Raw genomic sequence first — 23,285 nt, 5'->3', positions numbered from 1 at the left:
TGCATAACAATTTGAACATTTGACAGCTAAACATTGGCATTTCTTTAAGACATATCAGCGCATTGAAACAACAGCCTAGTGCATTGGGGGAAAACAGTAGTGCTTTAGGTCTAAACATTAGCGCATACTCAGACCAGATTAGCGCATAACCATTACTGAAATAGCAGAGGTCAAAACATTGTCTTAGTGCATAACAAGGGCAGCTTAGCGCATTGGTTGTTTTAAACAATGCATCTGAGTCGAACTTTAGCGCATCCAGTTTCTATCTTAAGCGCATAGAGAAAACTGCAAAAATAAAGAGCAAAATAAACTATTTTTTGAAAATTTTAAACAATAGTTTGAAAAACCCTTTTGGATCTTCAGTTGACTTCATCAGGTAAAACTTGAATCAGAACATCAGAACTATTCCAAAATAATCAAACAAGACATTCTTAGAGCAAAAATTGTCAAAACTCTGAAACTAGTTAAGCATAACACTCTCTCCTATCAAAATCAAGTAACATCATCACACTAATTAAAAGGTCCTCCAATCAAATGGATTCTATCATCAAAACATACCTAGTTTAAACCTAAGTTGTCAAATCGAGTTTCCATATCGAGAAAGCTCTTATTCCATATTATTTGACGCACTTCGTCATGAGGGGGCATCTAAACCTTCATTTGATAAAAGTAGACTTAAGTTTTTAAACAAAATATCATAATCTAAACAAGTCAAACGAAACCATTGATCTCTTGTGTATGACCACTCCTCATATTTTGAGAAGAAAAAGTCTTCATCCCAACACTAAGTTGAAGAAATGGCAACCTAGTTCTCAAAAATTTGCTAAAAGGAATAGATTTCTCTACATCAATCGCCAACTCTTAAAATCTCATCACACATTTATCTATCATATGCACTTATATCTTCAAGACAAGTCAAACAAATTTGATTAAGAGCCATTGAGAAGTAGAGTCTTTTGCCAGAAATCAACATTCAGCCAACGCCTAAATCATGGAGGAAAGATCAATCCAGCTTTCTTCCCAGAAGTTTGCATCACTTATGACATACCTCGATTTGAACCACCAACCCCTGAACAACACACAAAAGAGAAATTCATCCCCTTTGTCACAAAAAGTTTCTACTATATTCTCGTTCTCACTCGCTCTCAACGAAACAAGCAAAGTGAACCACAACCAGAGTCTAGTATGGGTCGAAGATTATCAAATCCTTTCGAGTATCCAAATCTAGAAGACACCCGAATTTTTGAGAAGCTCCTCCAAAAATGTCAAGAAAGTGCTTCATTTCAAAAACTTATGGAAAAACTCATAGAGGCCGACAAACAAAAATACTTTCTCATGCGAACAAGCAAAGGAGTTAGGATCCCTGATGACTTCGATACTAACATCTTTAGAACAAGGTCTCAAAATTATACTTATCAAGATCAACAAAGAGAAGAGGAAGCATGTGACCCTGAACAAAACATACCAGAGCACACACATACTCGATCTAGGGATAACGAGAGGGAAGAACTCTTCCCTCGGCAAGAAAATGCACCCTTGGTTGATCTCACACAACAAATACAAAGACAAATGCAGGACATGCAACAGGGGACAACAGTGCGGTATTCCTTAAATAAAATTTGTCCTTACCCTTTTGATAGAAGGTTAAACATGATACCTTTTCCCCCAAATTCACATATTCCCAAATTTGACAAATATGATGGTAAGAGTGATCCTCGCGATCATGTTCGGGATTTTTGTACCATGAGCCTTGAATTTTCCCATGATGACACCTATTTGATGAGGCTATTCCCAAGAATCTTGGGAGGACAAATAATGGAGTGGTTATCCAACTCACACCTCCTGTCAGATCCTTTGATGAGTTAGTCAAAAAAATTATCACTCAATACTCCTACAATATTCAACATGCAATCACCATGCTAGATGTTTGCAATACCAAACAAAAAAACAATGAAACATTCATGGTGTTTCTTCAACGTTGGAGATGGATGGTTTCAAGATATCCTCGAGATGTGCCTAAAAAGAAAAAAGATGGAAATTTTCATCGATAATCTGAATAGCAAGATGAGTTACATACTCAAGCTCCAATGCATACCATTTTTTGCAAAATTAATTGAAAATAGAATCCAAGTAGGGGAGGCATGTATCAAGAAAGGAACATTGAAGTTCTTTAAAGAAGGAACTAATTCATCCAACTCTCATTTCAATAACCAGAACAACAACAACAACTTAGACAAATCCAAGTTTTGGACCAGAAACAAAAACACTGGAAATGAAGGAGGAAATGATACTAATGATATAAATTCCAAACAACCAATATTGGCTTTATTAGGTAATCCTCAGGCTACCAAGAATCAAAAGGGTACTAACCAAGGTACTAACACTTATGTACCTGATACCAACCCAGAACCTTCAAATGCAAACAATACCAACAATACCCAAAACAACAACACAAATCAAGGACCTAATCCTAATTCAAGGGGTACCACCAACAACTTTCCAAATAAACACATTTACACACCATTGGGGCAATCATTAGAATCGACATTCAGAGAACTCCTAGCAAACAAGATTATCACATTACCAGCTATAAACAACTTTGAACCCCAGGTCAAACCACCTTGGTGGAATGACTCACACTTTTGTGATTTCCATCGAAACAAAGGACATCAAACAAATGACTGCATGAGGCTTAAAAACATTGTTCAAGACATGATTGATAGAGGTAATTTAACTGTCGATGGTCTCAAGACAAATGGTGATCATGGCGCCTTTCAAAATCCTCTTCCAAATTACAACAAGGATGAAGCTTCTACATCAAATGAAACACAAGGAGCTCGCATCAATCACATATACAATAACACCATCAATCATATATCAACAGATGACAATCAAGTAAATGTCATTAAAATCAGGGACAAACGCGAACATGAATCGATCAATGTAACCACCAGAGCTCAAAAATATGTCTTGAAAGGGCATACATCAATAGCAACCACTATCCCCAAGACTCAATATGATTTGGTAAGTCAGCTGCGTAGAAATTTTGCTCAAATATCCATACTTGAGTTATTAAAACTTTCACCAAAACATAAAGACATCTTGGAACAAGTACTATTGGAAACAAATGTACCTCAAGCTCTGGATATTGACAAATTTCAAGTCATGGTGGCTCACATGACAGGGCCTCATCATCTCACCTTTTCTGAGTAGGATAATATCTCATTAAGCCATCCACATAATACTCCCCTTCACATCGAATTATTGGTCTACAAACATCGAGTTAAAAGAGTATTAATAGATGGAGGAGTTGGGCTCAATATTTGTTCCTTAAAACTTATCCATGCTTTAGGCTTCTCTGAGAAGTCTATTGATCCACACAAAAAGATCACCATCAAAGCATATGATGATGAAGAAAGATCATCCAAGGGAACAATAATCTTACCTATTTAGGTAGGACCGATACAAAGGGACACTATGTGCCAAGTCTTAGACATAGACCTCACATGTAATATTTTACTAGCTTGTCCTTGGATACATGAAATGCAAGTGGTACCCTCAACCTACCACTAGTGCATTAAATTTCCTTATAATGGGAGGTGATTTCTATATCACTAGATAATAACCCCTTGCAACATTGCAATGCTATGAGGGCAGCCCAAGATAGCTTAGTTCCACATAACAGGGAAAAACAAAATTCTTCAGCAATGGATCATCATCAAGAAAAGCTCAAATATTTATCCATGGATTTTAAACAGAAGATGAAAATCAAAGAGAAAGGCATGGGAGAATACTCTTTTGAACCCATGTGTCTAATTAACTTACCAGGATTGCCAAAATTTCATGGACAACCTTTTGCATCAACACATCAAGCAACACAGCCCATCACCAAGTTTGATGGCAAATTTATCCAATTGGGCACACTAGCACATGAATCAGAAGAAAAGGACATCCTTAGTTGGCTATACAAGGATGAAGAAGCAGTCAAGGCTGCTACTATGGAAGTAGCTATACCAACACAACAGTATGGGAAGGGATACCTAATCGTGCAATGGATGGGGTATAATGGCAAAGGACCTATCGGCAAGTGTCAAGAAGGCATCACAGAGCCATTAGATCCTCTTTCACAGTTTTCTAGAGACAAAATAGGATTGGGCTATGGACACACTCTACCCCCAAAGTGGAAACCAAATAAATATCAAAAACCTTAGTGGAAAGAAAAGAAGAAATACAAGGAGGACTCATGGTAGGAGGCACTATATGAATCAGCATAAACAATAAGGAAAGCACACGAACACCAGGAAAAAGAGAAACAACAAGAGGAATTGGCCATTCAAAGAGAAGAAGCATCATATGTAGAAGTACATCATGTTCAAGAACCTATTCCAAACAAAGTTGAATCACCCCCTAAGGAAATCACTACTCCCCAAGAAGAGATAGTATATGACCAGATGCAAAGAGTACAAGTAGGATCTGATATGGAATCAGAGAAAAGTATCCGACTAGTATCAATCATCATGGACCTATTTTCACCCTGTAACATATCGGTCCACAGCACTGAAAGAATCTGGGACAACACTTCTGAGACTGATTCAAATGACTATAAATGGGGCAGCTGTTCAAATGTTACTGAAGATATTCCTGAAAATACAAGTCATATACCACTTTCTCAAGAAGGACAAGGCATAGAGTCTAGACTACTTGAATTTGGTCCACAAAATATCTATGACACCAAAGAAAATGAGCAGCAACATTACGAGCAAGTCTACATGGAAGATGATACCATTGAAGACCTCGACAAAATCATTAACTTATTCAATATCCCAACCAACCTTGATGATACCTCCATCATGACACTTACCGCAGCTAAACTTGGCCCACCCAATGACTCTTTGCCACTTGTCTTTCCTAATTTCATAGACTAGGATGAACCTAAAAACCATGACATACCTATTTTCCTAGATGATGATTCCATTATCCATTACCTATGTACTGTCAACCCGAAAACAAACTCTATCAACAAACAAAGTAATGACATCTACAATCAGGAGAGTGCCAAGTCTCTTAGTCATAAAAATGAAAGAAATAAAGGATCTACTACTGAAAACGAGTCAATGGCAGCACAAGATCAAAAAAAAGTAAAAATAAAGGACGCATCTGTGGGTGAAAACCTTTTTAAGGCACCTAAAAGATGGGAGACTTGACACTCTTCCTTAACACTATCAGTAGCGATCACCCATATTGATTGAGCCCTCTCAATCAATCAACATTGGTACAATAGAAGCAGCCAAAAACATACACCTAGCAGAATCTCTAACAGAGGAAGAAAAACTAGAGTTTATCAAATTCTTCAAAGAAAAGCAAATCAATTTTGCTTGGTCCTATGCAGATATGCCTGGGATTGATCCACACTTAATCATGCATCACTTATCTATTGCTCCAGGAGTTAAGCCTGTTAAGCAAAAATTGAGAAAGATGAATCTGCATGTAGCACTCATGGTCAAAGTTGAACTAAAGAAACTATTAGATGTCGGATTTATTCATCCTATAGACTATGTTGAATGGATTTCAAACATCATGCCAGTTTCAAAACCAGATGGCAGCATCAGGATATGCACCGATTTTAGGGATGCCAACAAAGCCTGTCTGAAGGATGACTTTCCTTTGCCCAGCATCGACATAATTGTAGACCTCACAGCAGGCCATGCAATGCTATCATTAATGGATGGTTTTTTTGGCTATAAACAAATCAAGATAGCTCCAGAGGATCAAGATAATACAGCATTCACCTATCCTTGGGGAACGTATTGTTGGAATGTCATGTCTTTTGGCTTAAAGAATGCTGGGGCAACTTATCAGAGAGAAATGGTGACAATATTTCATGATATGATGCATACTTTCATGGAGGACTATGTGGATGATTTACTAGCTAAGTCATTTACCCGGGTAGAACATCTGGGCATATTAGAGAAAATATTTGAAAGATTGGAGAAATTCCAAGTTAGGCTCAACCCTAAGAAGTGTGTCTTTGGGGTAACATCAGGCAAGTTCTTAGGCTACATCATGTCAGCAAAAGGCATTGAAGTAGACCCAGCAAAGGTACAGGCCATCATGGAGAAGCCACCTCCTAAGAACATTCGCCAACTTAGATCTCTACAAGGATGACTCTAGTCAATCAGGTGATTCATCACCCAACTAGCAGATAAAATTATACCATTCAATCATTTGCTACATAAGAATGTACCATTCAGATGGGAAGCCAAATGTGCAGAATCATTCTATCAAATCAAGCAATATCTAATGAACCCACTAGTTCTGGTACCCCCAATAGTAGGAAAGCCACTTATTCTCTACATATCAACAATGAACATATCATTAGGGGCACTATTAGCACAAGATGACCAAGAAGGCAAGGAATGAGCTATCTATTACATCAGCAGAACTTCAAATGGATATGAGCTGAATTATACATTCATTGAGAAGGCTTGTTTAGCAGTGGTATTCGGTTCTCAAAAATTCTGACATGATATGTTAGCTCACACAATCAAGCTAGTGGAAGAAATTGATCCTCTAAAGTATTTACTCAACAAAGCAGCCCTCATAGGTAGATTGGCTAAATGGGTCATGATTCTCAATGAATTTGATATTCACTACACAGAGCGTTGGGCTATCAAAGTATAGGTAATTGCAGATCAATTAGCTGAAGCACCACTACCAGATAAACAATCAATGGAAGTCAAATTTCCAAATACGGATGTCCTTACTGTTACCACCAAACAATGGACAATGTACTTTGATGGTTCCTACACTCAACATGGTTCAGGTGTTGGCATTTTGTTTGTCACTCCTGAAGGACACACCATACCAAGATCATATGGACTCATGTTTCAATGCACAAATAACATTGCTAAGTATGAGGCACTAGTCACAGGAATCAAAATGGTCATGGAATGGAGAATCACAGAACTGAAAGTCTATGGAGATTCCCAACTAGTCATAAATCAGATCAACAATGACTACCAGACAAAAGATGACAAGTTTCTGCCATACAAATGAATGGTGGATGACTTCAAATAGTATTTTGTACACATCACCTTTGAGAAAATCCCAAGGTTGGACAACAGAGCAGTTGATGCAATGGCTACTATCGCTTCACTGCTACAAATTGCAGAGCAACAGAGTCGTTATGAGTTTTTGGTAGAGAAACTGTTTTCCCCAGCCTATGACAATTTTGTATCCCATGTTATCTATGCCTTAATTGGTTCAGACTCTCCTTTATACAGAACAATATATGAGTATCTTAAAACCATTACCCTACCCATTGACCTATCTTGGAATAAAAAAATGCAATGGTATCTGACAAGTCACCCGTTATACCCTAACTGCTGATACTTTTTATCGTCAAGGTTTAGACGGTACCTTCTTCGGTACCTTGATCATAATGAATCTGACTCTTCTTTACATGAGCTTCACAAAGGTATCTATGGCACACATTCAAGTGGTCCTAGTCTTGCTAAAAAACTTCTAAGAATGAGATATTACTGGCTGATGATGGAAAAAGACTCTTATCAATTTGCAAAGAAATGTCCTAAGTGCCAAATCCATGGCAATCTTATACATGCACCAGCATAGGAATTATAGCCATTTACAACATCTTGGCCTTTTTCTCAATGGGGACTTGACTTAGTAGGCAAAATACACCCTTCATCTTCAAATGGACACAAGTTCATTAGCACTGCAACAGAGTATTTTATAAAATGGATTGAAGCAGTCCCAATGACCACAGTAACTGGAAAACAAATTGTCTCTTTTATTCTCAATTATCTGATCTGCAAATACGGCATTCCTAGTTCTATCATCACAGATAACAGACGTCCATTCAAAAACCAAGATGTACAAGAACTATGTGAATAATTCAAAATCCAACATCATTTCTCTACACCTTACTACCCACAGGAGAATGGTCAAGTCGAGGCATCAAATAAAACAATATTGAAAATCCTCAAGAAAATAGTAAATGATGCAAGAAAGGATTGGCATGTGCAACTCAATTCGGCACTTTGGGTATATAGAACTAGCATCCGGACACCTACGAGAGCTATGCCATATTCAGTGGTGTATGGATTAGAAGCAATTTTACCTCTTGAGATAGAAATTCCATCACTCAGAGTATCTTTGAAAGGTCTCATTCAGAATGAGGAGTATCGTGTAAACAGATTGCAAGAACTAGAGCTTCTGGATGAAAAAAGACAACATGCCTATAATCACCTCAAAGAATACCAGTAGCGCATGTGCAGAAGCTACAACCACAGAGTCATCCCACAACATTTTAAAGTCGATGATCTCATGCTCAAATAAAATCCTAGAAATCAACGGGATCGAGAAAAGAAGGGGAAGTTTGAACCTAACTGGTTGGGTCCCTATGTCATCATCTCAGCCTATGGATTAGGTGCCTATCAGCTAACCACTTCAAAAGGAGATGTGCTCATCGAACCAACCAACAACATCCATCTAAAGAAATACTATACTTGAGTGGTCTAATGCATGGAAAAAGTGAAAAATACAAAAAATAAAAACAAGAAAAAGGTGCAATAAAAACAAATGGTGAAAACCTGGCAATAAGCGCTACTTGTGAGGGAATAGCTCCCCTATCTATCTTTACTCATATATTTTTATCAGAAGTCAAAAAGCCCTAGCCATCACCCAACACTTTATCAAAATAGCATTATCCAGGACATACTTAGCGTAGTCACTGTCCTTGCTTATCTGAATATCAGTTCATCATATCCCACCATGGCTTGGTAATCAGTGTACATTTCCACATCAATCGATATCTATAACTACGAGCAACATTCTTCTAACTTCAAGGACATTTCAGCAAACAAGCAAGCAACAATCGCAGCATGCCAAAAAAATCATGTCAAGCAAAAACTCCAGCAGCCAAGAAAACAACAACTGATCCAATTAACAACTTCAAAACACATGATGGATGATTTTCTGAAGTATAATTTGTTTACATCTTGCATGAAGTTTTGACTATTTTTGCACTTGAACTCTTTTGAATTATTGGATCCCCTAAATTTTCTCAACAATGCATTGAGCTAGCGAAAGTGGTTGGAGACTCCAATATTTTTTTAGTTTTGTTTGTGAGGCGATCACTTGTACTATGCAAAGACTTGTCTCGAGACATGATTCAAAACATATCACTGAAGACATTGTTCCACTTTGCACATACAAATGGTTAAATCTTGTCTTTTTATACGCAAGCAACACTCAGGTCATCTTGGTTCAATTATACCTCGACGCTTGTGCCATCTTGCAATATCAAAATCCATGTAAATTTTTCTCGGGTCATTATGGTTCAATTATACCATTATGCTTGTATAAATTTTCAACATATCAACAGCCCAATGATGATAAACACAAAGAAGGCAAAAACATGTGACTATTCGGGAATGACAAACAACAGAATGAGGATGATCAATTAGTTGCATATCATTTTACCAATTAGTTGCATATCATGAAAAAATTACATCTCACAGCATATCATTATCATACATCTCATTTTCAAGATACATCTCACAACATATCATTATCATACATCTCATTTTCAAGATACATCTCACAGCATATCATTATCATACATCTCATTTTCAAGATACATCTCACAACATATCATTATCATACATCTCATTTTCAAGATACATCTCACAAATCACATTGCATTGCATCATGAATCATATCAATTAAAATCAAATCAAATGCATTTATCTAACCATTGCTTCATCATCATAAAACCATCACATCAATGCATAAATCATTATCCATAAAAACACATCACATGTGGATAAGAAAATCGGTGTCGTCTATATATCTCAAAAGTGATCAAATATACAAAAGATGTCATGTTTGTCCAAATACAACATAATGATCAAAATACAATGGAGACAAAGTCTCTCAGGTATGACTATCTCCTGAGGATGATGGTCTCGTGGCAGATGTCCCAGCACCTGGATCTCTAGGTGGATCATGTCGAGATGGCCCAGTCACACCTCTGCTCTCCATCCCCGAATGAGTGCCTAGATCGAATGTATCTCACCACAGTATAGCTCAGAGCTCTATGATCTCTAGGAACCACCTCCTCATATAGACACCTATAGTACTCAGCGCATCTCTCTCAATGTGTCTCTCACAGAACCACCAGCCACCACTCTTTCTAGGCTATCCACTCGAGCCTCTGCTCGACCTAAGCGCTCCATTACTATATCCCGCTCTGTGGTAACATGCATAATCTGACATTACTATGCCATTACCTATGCATGAAGCTACTGCACTGACAACTGTAAGGATCTAATCTGTGCATCCTCTTGATGGGTGGGTACCCGCATCTGAATAGGTACATATTTCATGGTACCCTCTATCCCTGTCCCTATCCTAAGCATTGGTGGAGGTAGCACATCTGATCTCCTCCTCTGGGTTGGATGCCTAAACTCATCCATCCCACCCATAGTTTCTATAACCTCGCTTACTCGGCCAGCTCCACCAACTCCAACCCTCCCTCCATCTCCACCTCCTCCCCTCCCTCCATCTCCACCTCCTCTCCTTCCTCTGTCTCCTCCATCTCCTCCTCTATCTCCTTGTCTCCCTCTACCACCTCCCCTACCATCTCCTCCATCATCCCCTCCACCATCCCCAAAGCCCTCCTCAATCTCCTTTCCCTCCTCTCTCCATCTCCCTAGCCTCTCAGGCTGCTCATCCTCATCATCATCAAAAGCAGGAATCATCTCCACTAGATCAGATATCTATGCTACAACATGAGCCATGAAGAGCACAGCAAACTCCTTTGTCATCCCCACACCTACCACCCCATACCCATAGTCCCATATCTGTTTGGCCAAATGCATATACTCATCCATTGTTGTTGCACTATCAATAGTCAGACCCCACTCTGGCACATCCTGCCTCTGACGAGCATATAAGCATGCTCCTTGCAGTATGCCCTATTGTCGACCATACTGCTGTTGAACTCAGCTGTGCAAGAACCTCTCAATGACAAAAGGAATCTGCCCTATCAAAAATTGTGGCATGTATATATAGGGCATCTCTAGCCTATCCTCTACCTACACCTCGCACTACATATATAGTCTTCAGATAATTGTATCAATGTCATCCAGCACCCTCCTCCAATGCTCTAGCTTGCCCAGCTTATGCTAGACAACTATCATTGTGTATCCATATACATAAGCCCGACCAACTAGTCTATCCCTGTCTGTAAGTGGCCTCGCTGCAGGAATGTGCTCCCAAGCCCACACCTATAACAATGTGACGTCGGTCGATAAACTATTGTATCCTAAGTATACCACCTAATGCAAATCTCTGTACAGATGGGCCAACATACACAACCCCCAAGCAAATCGGTGACCCTGTGTCACCATATCCTCTAGAACTAACCCCCATCCCACTGCCAATCCCTTCGACCTACATTCGGGACACAAAAAGCTACCTACAAAACCTGCCAATACTAATGGTAGTGGGGCATAATCAAAGTCTAAGAACTCCTGCCAAGGGATCTCATATCTGCAAATATGCTCATCATGGAAAATCTGGCAAAGCGCCTCTGTCCCATCCTCCTCGGTCTTCTCATAAGGCAATAATGCCCCTGTAGATGTCTAAAAATGGTCAACGCTTGCGGAGTCATACTTTAACATCTGCGCATTGCCTTATTTTTAGGGTTCTTGCATCGCATTAACATTTCTTCTATGTTGCGCACTTGGTCTTTATCATTTGCGAGCATTGAGTCCTTCTTCTGCATTCTTCATTTTTCTCGCTTTCGAATTTGGTCTTGTTGATAACAATCTTCAGTCATTATTTTGGTCAATCTTATCTTGCGCATCAATGTGTGTGCTCATTTGTCATATTTTGGACATCGTCAATTCGATTTCATTTTGGACATCATCAATCCTAATCGATGATAGAATTAGGGTTTTGTCCTCTTGTCAATTTTGTCATCTTGCGATCGATTCATCATCGATCCTTTTCCTCTTGTCAATCTTGTCACCTTGCGATCGATTTGTCATCGATCCTTGTCCTCTTGTCAATATCGTCATTTTTGTGATCAATTCGTCATCGATCCTTGTCCTTGTCAATCTCTTCATTTTGCGATCGATTCGTCATCGATCCTTGTCCTTGTCAAATCACGTCATTGTTGCGATCGATTCGTCATTGATCGTTGTCCTTTTCAATCATGTCAAATTGGATCAATTAGTCATTGTTTCTCGTCAATTGGCACCTATCAATTTGATCTCTTTATCAATCTTGGTCAATTTGTCAACCAATCTCAATCATTTATCAACATTGGTCCTTTGTCAGTCAGGATCATGATCAAATCGACCCTACATCAATTATCTTTTGTCAAGACCTAATTGTCGTCCTTGCATTTCTAATTCATCTTCTAGGGTTTTATTATTTATTCATTTAATCTTGTTTGTCATTTTCCCTCTAGGTTAAATAATTTATTTATTTATCCTAAGTCTTCTTGTCACAATTAAATATTTATTTAATTGGCTAATTAATTCCCTCTCTTTTTGTGAATTAATTAATGAATGAAAAATTATTAATTAATTCACCTAATTTTCTAATTTCTTCTAATTTCTATTTCTATTTTCAAATTTTTGTCATAACATCTTGCATAGCAATTTGTCATAATTTGTCATAAATTGTCATAATTTGTCATAACACCTTGCATAGCAATTTGTCATACACTTGTCATAATTTTGCTATTCTTGTTTTGAATTTCCTTTCAAATCTCTTCATGCTAATCTTGTCCTCTCTTCAATTTGTCTATAAATTGGATGAGTTTCTTCAATCAAGAGTCCCAATTAATTACATTTTCAAATCGATCTAATCACATTTTCAGAGAATCAATCACGCTTCTAGTATCCTTACACTGCCATTTCATCTTGCTTTCATACTATGCCTTTGCATTTATAGGTGAGATCCACAAACAAAGCAATTTGAAGGAGAAAGAAGGACAATGGAGAATCTTGAAGGAGATATTCACATTTTTTATGGTTTGCATTTGATTTGAATGTCTTGTTGTCTTGTTTTCATATCTTTGTTGAATGTTTTTAGGATTGTTATCATTGCAATCTAGTTTTTTGTGATTGAGCTAGTCTAAATTCCTATTTGCTTTGATGAATTCCAAATTCCTAACTACATTTTTTGGTGAACCCAACGTGAACTAACCCCTTAACTGTGTTTTTGAGCTGATTTGCAAGTAAAAAACCCAAGAAATAGGGCAATTCAGGGCTTTCTGGGCACTTTTGCGCCTGTGTAGGAGGGATCTGCGCCTGTGTTAAGGAGACCTGCGCCTGTGTCAAAGGGATCTGTGCCTGTGTCAAGGCATTCTGCGCCTGTGTCAAGGCATTTTGCGCCTGTGTTGAGACATTTTGCGCCTGTGTAAGGCCAAAAACAGAGGTGAAACCAGTGTTTTTACTTGCAAATTACTTTGTTTTCATATTCTGGTTTTCTTTGGTACTGATTCTCTGTGCAGCACCTTGGCATTACGTGTGACGAAGACTAAGAATGAAACTACTAACAAATCTTATGCAGGATATGGTCAAAGACTTCAATTAAAACATCTTGCATGTGATTTTCAAAGTAGTTGCACATTTAGCTCCCTAAAGGTTAATGAACGCCATGTATGCTTTGATTGCTTTTAGTTTGATTGCATGTTTTAACCCTTAGAATTGGGCCTGCCTCCCGATTTGCCTGGCACTTCGCATAGGCATTGGTGAGAGGGAATGACCCTAAGTGGTGATGGGCTAAAACCAAGCTCTTCCGAACCACTCTAACTAACTGAGGATGCAACGAAAGTTGTAGACAATGGGTGCTGGAATGGTATTTCGATGATTTATTCATCAGATCAATACCCACCCAAATGGATGCCCTTACTAGAACCTTTTGTTTGTAGAGGCCAAAATCCTTCTATCTGTTGGCTCAGGCATTGTGATACGCGCATGTCGAAGACACCTCTCATGTACTCCTTAGTTAGAGATAGCAAGTTCTTGGGAAGTGATACCCCTTGAACTCGAAGCTTGGTATACCCGAGAAGTGAGTGCACTGTAAGGGGGAGCTAGTGCTACCAAGCATCTAGCTATTCGGCTAAGTGTTGTATTTTATGGTTAGAGGATTCAACAAATATTGCCCTTGCCATCCATAGGATTTGTTGTAAATATGCTTGATTGTCTTGAGCCAAAGTCAAACAAACATTCTGTTTTCCATGATTGTCAAAGGTTAAATTAAAAACAAGCTTTCAAAAAAGTGCTCATAATCAACTTGGATTTTCAAAATCAACAACATTCAACTCAAAACACAATCCGAACAAAGGTCTAAATTTGTCCAAGTATTCATCCAACATTTGAACATGGTCGTCAACACATTAAATGTCTTTATTTCAAAATTCATGTCACTTTAGGCTAGGTTTTTCATAGTCCCACTTAGGTCCTAAGGCATATTGTCATCTCCCTTCATTTTAGTCCTTTTCATTGCAAGCATCCTCATTTTGCACTTAGGTTCAAAATCATTTTCCCTAAGTTTGCATTCCATTGTCATATCCAAGCTAGATTTCCATTTAGGTGACATTCGTGCATTATCCTTATCATTGTATTGTCATATCATATCCTTAGATCATTTTGATGTCATATCCTAAGTCATTGTCATAATCATTTTGCCTTCTTGCATTTAGTATCAAAAATTTGGTTTGTCAAACTTGAAAAAATCAAACACTTTGGATGATACCCTAAGTTGTTGTTAGGAAGTCTTGACCTCGTCTAAATTTTGTCCTTTCATTAATATCATTTTTGTCAAACCTAGCTTAGTATCCAAGCATATAGGTGAGACATTGTCAATTTGTCCTATTGTCATTTGGTCTGTTGTCCTTTAAGGTCTTGGCTTCATTCCAACTTCCCAAGGTTGAGTCTTTAGGTTTGCATTCCAAAAAGTTTGTCCAAATCTTGAAAAACAACAAAAACATAGGTTGCATTCTTGCCATAGATTGCATTTTCATTTATTTAGGTTGCATTTAGTTACATATCATACATCATACTTTTAAAATTAAAAATCCCAAAAACATTGCATAGTGACATGTCTATTGAAACAAGGTTCCAAGCACCAATGATGCAACAAAGTTTGACATATCAACCGACAATGCAATCACAATTCTATCCAACCCAACAACAAAGAAACATTGATCAAACTTTTTATGATGAAACAGGGCTCCAAATACAAAAACTAGAGGAGAAACTAGCTCAAGAAAAGGAGATTTTGGAACAAAAACTAAAAAACATTGAGAAGAATAGATCACAAATGTCCAAAACATTTCAAAAATTTTCAGGTCAAAATCCAAATATTAAGCCAATTGATGTAAGATCTCTTATCGAATGATTATACATTCCAGCTCTCCTCTCACAAATAGAGATGATGAAACAATTTCAAGAAAAGAGACAACAACATTATGTGCCTTCACAACAAGAACAAGAAGGTGTTTACTATCAACCACATTTTCAACCATCACAACCAATGGTTCAACAATTCCAACATTTCCAATAGACACAACCAATGGTCCAACATATACAACCAATGGTCCAATTTCAACAATATGTCCAACCAACTATATAATGTCCACAAATAGTTCAACCAATGGTGGAATATCAACAAGTTCAATCAACATATCAATATCAACAACTACAATCACAAATTCAAAAACAAAACTTGCAACATGCACCAAGCCAAATTTTGAACATGTCAAACCAATTTGATCAACATCTAGTTCAAAATCAAAACACGACATCAGACCAAAACCAACTCCTTTCCAAACAAGTTCAAATTCCAGATACAACTATGTCAAAACCTCGAAAGAAAGGTGGCTTTATTGCAAGGATCTTAAGGAAACTACCAAGTGAGTTCTTTGAGGAAGATCAAAATAATACACTTATGTCTAGCAATGCCTCATCCCCTCGCAAGCAAATTGACTCTCCAGCGACATCTATCTCTACACCTTTAGAAGTTTCACAAGAACCTTCCATATTGTCCTCATCAAACAATACACCCAAGGATGAAATTATCCAAGAGCTATCCATAATTGATTGCCAAGATAATCCAATTCATGATGCACATCCTTGTCATATTTCAGAAATACTAGACCCAATGCAACCATGCACTTTATTGCCATTACCTCTTTTAGAGGACCCCATTTGAAGTCCCTCTTCCTCATGTTCAAGCATTGATTCCTTGCCAGAATCCATCACAAATGTTCAAAGTGCATTTCCTTCATGCCAAAACATTGATTCCTTGTCAAAATCCCCCATGCATATCCAAAGTCCAACCCCACGTCAAGAGGATAATTTAGAGCATGAAGAAACGTGTCTTAAAAAAGATCAAGATCAAGATCTCGAAACCTTATCATCCCATCCAATTGTTGACCAGGACCCCATTTCCCCAGACACTCACAATGATTCCATTATTCTTGTCCATCCTATCCAAAGCCCTATTGACACTCCATTTCCCGAGCAAGATCAAGATATCCTAGTCCATCCAATCCCAAACGATCCCCTTCCATTTCATAAAAAAAAATGTCCTTTCAAATCCCATTGGCATTCCACTTCCTAAGAAAGATCAAGATATCCCTTCCATCCTTTCCGATGATCCCATTATAAGGCAAGAGAAAAGCACCTTTAAAGAGGATTCCAATGACCTTCCTCCTTGTCAAGATCAAATTATTCCTTGAGAATCCTCCACAAGATCCTTTTGTTCCTCCATCTCCTTGTCTTAATCCTCCATACACACTCCAAGATCCCATTATTTATCCCATTCCATCTCTTGAAGAGCCTATCATTGATCCATGTCCACCACACAATCCTTGATCCCCTCGTGATCCTGATCCCCCTCATGAACCTAATCCCCCTCATGATTTTAACATGTCAGTGCAAGATGTTCATGAACCCTTGACATGCACAATGGGTTCTTCCACTTTGGTGCAATCCGATCCACTACAAGATCTCATTATTTCTCTCATATCATATCCACCTCATAATGGACTCACATCTTCTTCCCAAAGAAAAGAGTATCCTACAAGTCAAGATATTCATAAAGGCAAAGGAGTAGACCTTCACAAGAAAGAACTCCTCAATATCAAAGAAGATCTTAAGGGTCATGTCTACACAACTCACTCTCAAGACGTTGGTATCCCTCCATCAAAATCAAAACATACACCTTCCCCATCATACTTTCCATCCATCTTAGGTCCTTATATCCCTTCCTCCTCTATGCAAGGTTAGCAAAGGCACACATCCTTGAGTAAATTTCATCCATCCAAAAGAACTCCATTGCATTCATATCCATCCATGCATTCATTTCCTCCTCCAAGCAATTTGGATGCCAAGTATAAAATTCATAAGTCTAGAAATCCACATGTATTCAAGGATCAACATGTCCAATATAATCAACATGTCAAAACAAAGAATAAATTGACCTATAAAGAAAAAGAAATATCCAAAAGGCCACAAAGGCCCACTGAGAAAAATCAAGCAAAGTCAAAATATATATGGGTTCCTAAATCCCTTATGCAAGCAATGCACTACAAGGAACCACAAAAGCATGAAAAATCAAAAACCATGTGGATCCCTAAGCAGCTCCTTGAAGCACAAAAGCCTAAAGAAACGTCAAAATTGGCATCTACAATTGCTATTCCTCCATCCAAACCTTCCAAGTCTATTTATCCACCACCTTCTTCATCTATTTTGGGCCCTTATGTCCCAAAATCCATAGCCTTTCCTTCCTCAAAATCTCAATATCCAAAATACATTTTTCCTCCATCAGTTCACCACCCCTCAAGGTGTGTGCCAATGTCAATATTGCCAACATTTCCATCCATTGAAGCCCAATTCTTCCAATACCCTATCCATTATCCAATGCATATTTTCCATCCTTCGATCCCTTTGATCCCATCCTTTACATAAATCCTTGCCTTAGTTTCATCTTATTTTCCATGTCCTTATCCTACCAACGTCTTTGAGCATACTTTTAACGGTCATGGTCTATTTTTTTCAAAGCTACTATCCAAACAAAAATATGTTTGAGTCCTTCTTCCATCCCCTATCATGTGTCCATCTTCTATTGAAAAAGTCAAAATACAAAACAAAACAAAAAGTGAGCAAAAAGAAAAGAAAAAAAAAAGCCAAAAAAAAAAAAAAAAAGTGAGAAAAAAAAAAGACAAAAGAAAAAAGTAAAGCAAAAATAATTCATCCACTGGTGAAAACCTGGCAAACAGGAGCCTTGGGCAAGTACCGTGATGAAAACCTGGCAAATAGGCATCATGCGTAATTTATGAACTTCTTGCACACCACACTTGGGGGCAGGTTTCCTCCTTCATATCCTATTGCCTTTCATTATCCTATCATACCATGTCATACTCCTCCATTATCCTATTGTCCCTCATGTCCAGTTTCCCTTTCCACCTTTGATCTTGACAAGGCTGAGGATCATCATGAGCATCATGCATCTTGTTTGCAGCTTTTAGTCCATCATAACTTTTGGTCTTTATCCATTTGCTTATTACAACCTTTCATCCATATTCCCTAGCTTATTGCAACTTTCTGCCACTATCCCGTATCCTATCCCGACCTTCAGTCCATGTCCCTTATCCATTCTTGATCTTTCTTATCCTATCCATATCTTATCACTATCCATACACCCTTTTTCATTCCTTGATCTTGATCTAACATAAGGACGCAAAGTTTAAACATGGTTTCAAAAACCTCTTGACATGTCCCTCATGCCATGTCACTACTTTACATTGTCATATCCAGTCTCTTGTCCCATCATGCAATAGCCCTTGAAAATTGCATCCGTATTGCCTCCATGATAAAAGGCCTTTGTCTTCCCTCTATCCACCAACATTTCAGAAAGCCTATTTATTCACCTATCATATTCCTTGCCTTGCTAGACACTGGGGGCAAAATCATAAAAATCAAAAAAGTCTTGAAAAAATCCCTAAAAATCATATAATGTCCTGAAAAAATCTCAAAAAAATCAAATAATGTCCTGAAAAAATCCAAAAAAATCAAATAATGTCCTGAAAAAATCCAAAAAAATCAAATAATGTCCTGAAAAAATCCAAAAAAATCAAATAATGTCTTGAAAAAATCCATAAAAAATTGAAAAATGTCCTGAAAAAATCCATAAAAAATTGAAAAATGTCCTGAAATAATCAAAAAAATTGAATAATGTCCTGAAATAATCCACAAAAATTGAAATAATGTCCTGAAAAAATCCCTAAAAATCAAATAATGTCCTGAAAAAATCCCTAAAAAGTCAAATAAAGTCCTGAAAAACGAACAAAAAAATTTCAAAACATCAAAATCCAAAAACAATTCCTTTGGTATTTTGCATTTTGTCAATAAATGGTGCCCTTTATGCATAGACAGATCGTTGAGCATACATCCAATGACAATCGATCAAACATTTGTGTAGACAACAAACGGATAACATGTTACAACACTGCGCTTTACTGAAATCATGCGTTAACAGATGAACTTTTCAATCAAACCAAGCATTCAAACTGATCAAAATTGTCATATCAATCAATTCAACATCAATATCATTTGTCCTTGTCATTATTATCATGGGTCTTATACAAGGTGTGGTATACTCGAAACCAGACCATGTCCTGTCTTAGACAGGGTACCGCATTCCCTGGAACCAGACAACATGATCATTCTTGTGTTCCACTTTTGACAATGATGATCAGAATGTTTGTTTGACTTGGTCGAATTTGTGAGTCTTATCTTTTTACTAATTTATCTTTGGCTTCGATCATGTTCTTATGTTGCTTGAGGATGTCACTGAGTGATTTGAGTGACTGGGATGGTTCATGGTCCCTTTCCTTTTTTTGTTGTGTTTGTTGTTTGTGGAATGTTTGTCACAAACTGGGGCAACTATATCATTGGGTGTCTGTGATAAATACGGTCACTTTATTTACGCCGCACAGACCTCGACCCTTGATGTATGTACCCTAAGATTCTTCACTCATTCCTTGTGTGCGATGTGTCTGTCTTTTGCAAAAGGGGTTGCGTTCCAGCTCTGGCCTTCAATGCCATGATGCTCTGCATCCGCTTTGCTACAATAAATAAAGGTTCTCACCTACTTATGTGCATTTGTGAAAGAAAGTTTTCCTTCATCTCTAACTGTCCTCTGTCTAATTTCTTCTTACTAACATTTCTTCCGTCAGTCTTGCCAGTCCGTTCGGTCTAGTTCCACTACTTGTAATTTGTGCATCCGACCTCCGATTTTTTATCCGTTTGCTCCTATCATTTTCTATCATTCTTATCGATCAATTGGCCTCCTTTCTGGATGTTTCTAGCCAATTCCTCGAGGGGGCATGCATATGTCATTGTTATTGTCTGGGGCATTTTCATTATTGTTCTTTGAAACAACGCTTAAAATCGCATTGTCTCAAAGAGGGGCAAAATGTAGACGTCTAAAAATGATCAACGCTTGCAGAGTCATACTTTAACATCTGTGCATTGCCTTATTTTTAGGGTTCTTGCGTTGCATTAACATTTCTTCTATGTTGTGCACTTGGTCTTTATCATTTGCGAGCATTGAGTCCTTCTTCTGCATTCTTCATTTTTCTCGCTTTCGAATTTGGTCTTGTCGATAACAATCTTCAGTCATGATTTTGGTCAATCTTATCTTTTCGCATCAATGTGCGTGCTCATTTTTCATATTTTGGACATCGTCAATTCAATTTCATTTTGGACATCGTCAATCCTAATCGATGATAGAATTAGGGTTTTGTCCTCTTGTCAATTTTGTCATCTTGCAATCGATTCGTCATCGATCCTTGTCCTCTTGTCAATCTTGTCACCTTGCGATCGATTTGTCATCGATCCTTGTCCTCTTGTCAATATCGTCATTTTTGTGATCGATTTGTCATCGATCCTTGTCCTTGTCAATCTCATCATTTTGTGATCGATTTGTCATCGATCCTTGTCCTTGTCAAATCACGTCATTGTTGCGATCGATTCGTCATTGATCATTGTCCTTTTCAATCATGTCAAATTGGATCAATTAGTCATTGTTTCTCGTCAACTGGTGCCTATCAATTTGATCTCTTTATCAATCTTGGTCAATTTGTTAACCAATCTCAATCATTTATCAAAATTGGTCCTTTGTCAGTTAGGATCATGATCAAATCGACCCTACATCAATTATCTTTTGTCAAGACCTAATTGTCGTCCTTGCATTTCTAATTCATCTTCTAGGGTTTTATGATTTATTCATTTAATCTTGTTTGTCATTTTCCCTCTAGGTTAAATAATTTATTTATTTATCCTAAGTCTTCTTGTCACAATTAAATATTTATTTAATTGGCTAATTAATTCCCTCTCTTTTTGTGAATTAATTAATGAATGAAAAATTATTAATTAATTCACCTAATTTTCTAATTTCTTTCAATTTCTATTTCTATTTTCAAATTTTTGTCATAACATCTTCCATAGCAATTTGTCATAATTTGTCATAAATTGTCATAATTTGTCATAACACCTTGCATAGCAATTTGTCATACACTTGTCATAATTTTGCTATTCTTGTTTTGAATTTCCTTTCAAATCTCTTCATGCTAATCTTGTCCTCTCTTCAATTTGTCTATAAATTGGATGAGTTTCTTCAATCAAGAGTCCCAATTAATTACATTTTCAAATCGATCTAATCACATTTTTAGAGAATCAATCACGCTTCTAGTATCCTTACACTAGCATTTCATCTTGCTTTCATACTATGCCTTTGCATTTATAGGTGAGATCCACAAACAAAGCAATTTGAAGGAGAAAGAAGGACAATGGAGAATCATGAAGGAGATATTCACGTTTTATATGGTTTGCATTTGATTTGAATGTCTTGTTTTCATATCTCTGTTGAATGTTTTTAGGATTGTTATCATTGCAATCTAGTTTTTTGTGATTGAGCTAGTCTAAATTCCTATTTTCTTTGATGAATTCCAACTTCCTAACTACAGCCCCTACCATAGAAATCCATAGAATCTAATAACAGTCCTCTGGAGTGACTGTGATCTCGCCCGTAGCCAAGTGAAAGGTGTTGGTGTCACTGTGCCACCTCTCTGCCAATGTCAATAAACCCCGGTTAATGATATACCGAGGCATGTCCAACAAAGAGGACAACCCACATCTCTCAATGATATCTCTATCTTCCTATGTCAATTGCGGAATCAAAGACCATGGCCTTGGAAATCACTCTCATGACTGAAGAACACCAAGCTGTTCCCGTAACAAACAAAACAGATCCAAATATCAGTTCCCACATCTATCCGATATATCCAATCACAATTTCATATCAACTTGAAACAAATCCATATCAAATTAAGTTTTATATCAAGCATCAAATCCATATTGAAAGTAAACATTCATATCAAATTGCAACAATGAACATCAAATCCATATCAACTTGAAACAAATCCATATCAAATCAAGTTTCATATCAAGCATTAAATCCATATCGAAAGTAAACATCCATATCAACTTGCAACAACAAACATCAAATCCATATCAACTTGAAACAAATCCATATCAAATCAAGTTTCATATCAAAAATCAAATCCATATCAAAATCAACATCCCATATCAACTTGAAACAACGAAAATCAAATCAAGTTTCATATCAAAAATCAAATCCATATCGAAATCAACATCCCATATCAACTTGAAACAACGAAAATCAAATCAAGTTTCATATCGAAAATCAAATCCATATCGAAAACAAAATTTAATCAACTTGAAACAATGACAATCAAAACAAGATTCATATTGAATATCAAATCCATATCGAGAAATCAAATCAAAAATGCATATCGCATGACTCATATTAGGAATCATATCGGAAATCATAGATCAGAACTCACAGAAATCAAAAATCCAAATCAATAGAAAATCAGGATCATCATTCAAATCAGTTAGCTTGGAACTTCAACAGCAAAAGCAAATTCAAACATCTATCAAAAAATCATGCATCAATACAGCAGACACAAAATTGGCTAAACAACCCACCTAGGAACACTTGGCAGAAACCTACCCACCCCAACCCATCTTCCTTCATCTATTTTTCCCCCGTAGCATCACCTTTCCTTTCTTTTCTAGCTACGTTTTTTGGCCATGCGCTAATAAATTTTCCCCACACACTAAGCTGCCACCTATGTGCTAGCTAAACTC

Source organism: Cryptomeria japonica, chromosome 10 (genome assembly GCF_030272615.1).
Source record: "Cryptomeria japonica chromosome 10, Sugi_1.0, whole genome shotgun sequence".
In the NCBI taxonomy this organism is placed as follows: Eukaryota; Viridiplantae; Streptophyta; class Pinopsida; order Cupressales; family Cupressaceae; genus Cryptomeria; species Cryptomeria japonica.
Note: the sequence above shows the minus strand (reverse complement) of the source record.